We start from the raw sequence: 2,401 nt of genomic DNA, 5'->3' as shown, positions 1-2,401 counted from the left end.
GCAGTTAAATTTACAAAGGTTATAAATAACTCAGGGCATTAGAACCAGCTCTGTCCCACCTCCGCTAGGCAAGGCTCTGAGCTTACGTGGCCACTTTAAGGTCTCCCCAAGGCTTCCAGTACAATTTTATTTGACCTTTAGTTAAAGACCAGCTGTACCAGGCAAGTGATTCTTGCTGGTCCTCAGGTGGCCACTTTCGAAAGGTTTAACTTTATATTGCCATTAACAATAATTCCTCAGGCCCCCCACAGCGGAAGACCAGCAGCATGAGCAGTGCCAGGCTCAGAGGGGGTTCTCTGGATCACGGGCCTTATGCTGCTCTGACACTTTCAATAGAAACCAAAAAGGGGTTTTAATAATCCCTAATATCCGCCCACTGTGGGTAGACGCAGCTAGTGGCAGAGATGGGGGACAGCTCAGCACAACCTACAGGGCTGCAAACGGTGCTGTGGTTTAAAATTACTACTAGGGCCATTGGGGCAGAAAATGGGAACAGTGTAGAACTGCGTTGGAGTAAATGGGGAAATGGTCTTTGAAAAGCAGACAGCAAACACCGACTGCCAAACCTGAACGGGGCTGTTAATTTACACCCTGCCTTGATTCATCACCTGTATACGCATAGATTCGCACCTTTACACACACACACACACACACACGATTCCACAGGCAAAGAGGCAGTTGCATAAAGGACCAAGCCGTTCGGTGCCCAACTTCCAAAGTGTCACGCACAAATGCCAGTGCTGTGCACCCAAGTTCACTGCATGTGCAAAAGGGCAGGTGTAGATTTGGTGGTTGGCTCCAGCCAGTTTGACGGGTTGGGCAAACGGAGCAGCGCCCTTAGCTGAGGGCAGCAGGGCTGCTTTTACACATATTCGCCAATGGCTCGGAGGCTCTATGTTTTCCTGACAGGGGATTGCATTTTCATAGCCAGCTTCTCCATCCAGGTCGCTGGTGTATGTGACGCAAGGGGGTTTCTCTGGGCTTTATGGATCTATTGGAAATTCTGAGTGGCTGCATAGAATCCGGGACCTCAGGAGGTCATCTAGTCCCACCCCCTGCTCAAAGCAGGACCAATCCCCAATTTTTGCCCCAGATCCCTAAATGGCCCCCTCAAGGATTGAACTCACACCCCTGGGTGTAGCAGGCCAGTGCTCAAGCCACCGAGCTCTCCCTCCCACTCGCAGTCTCTGCCCAGCCTCCTGTGTTTCTTTGGAAGTGGCTGCCGGGCAGGGAGGCTGGCCGTTCTCTGGAGCAGAGCCCTGCAGCTCTTCTCAGGTTCGCTATCACCCCTGCTTTATTACCGGCAGAGTAAATTGCTTTTGTTTGCAGTGGGATAATGGTCAGAAATGTGACTCTGTGGAAATGACATTTTCATGGTGCCTATTTATTCCCCACCAGTGACTTGCATATTAAGTTTGTTCAGTTTACCAGCCAAACGAAGGGGGGTGGGGGGGTGTTTTTTATCTAACTCCTGGCACTTAAGCTCAGCCCTTTTGCTAGTACCTGACATGAGCTCTTTCTGCTTCATACACTGGCAGCAGCCGGCACCAGGGCGGATAACTGCAGCTAGAACTCGGCTGGTAGTTTTGATGCTAATGCACAAGGCAGAACAGCAATGAGCAGGCAGAAGGGGAAAGGCTAGTGGGGCTGGATCACAGGATGGGGACTCAGGAGACTGGATTTCATTCCTGATCACAGGCAAGTTACTGAACCCCTCTGCTGCAGCCTCCTCAGCTGTAAAATGGATTTAACGCCTCCTAGAGCCCGGGGCTGTTGTGACCTTTGTACATGCCAGCTGGTGGGGCTCAGCAATGCCAGCTCTCGGGGGGGGGGGACAACTCTGCTCTGACTCCCGAGGCGCAGAGGGGGCACCGGGAGGATGCCATGCTTTAGAGCCCCTTCCCTGAGCATGCCCATTTCACGTGCAGCTCCTGAGCTTGCTGGCCCATTGGCCGGCCAGGAGAAGAAGTAGCAAGGGAGAGCGGGAGGGAGGAACTAAAGCCCTGGGGGTATCGGGGGGCTCCAGAGCCCTAAAACAGCATCACAGAGAGTCCCATGTCTGGAAACAGCACCAGCTCCAGATGGGCTGATTTCACTTGAAGTCCGTCCACAGACAGAGACCTCTCCCACCTCCAGGGGCACCTCGTGTCCGTGGAGCCCTGCGCGGACACACCATTTGGATCCGCCAACAGGCGGGTGTGGACACCCACGGATATGACGCGGAGACCTGCAGACTGGTCGGGAGCTCCCTGTCCAGCTGGGTGTCTCAGGGGTGTGGCAAACGCACAGAGGAGCCCCCCGTTGGCGAGCTGCAGGAGAGCTCCTCCGCCCTCCCCCCCAGCATTGCAGTCGGTTCCAGGTTGGCCTGTGCGAAGCCCTGGCGGTTCCCTCAGGTCGGGAG

Source organism: Caretta caretta, chromosome 13 (genome assembly GCF_965140235.1).
Source record: "Caretta caretta isolate rCarCar2 chromosome 13, rCarCar1.hap1, whole genome shotgun sequence".
NCBI lineage: Eukaryota > Metazoa > Chordata > Testudines > Cheloniidae > Caretta > Caretta caretta.
The sequence above is the reverse complement of the archived record's forward strand: the minus strand, read 5'-3'. Positions refer to the sequence as shown.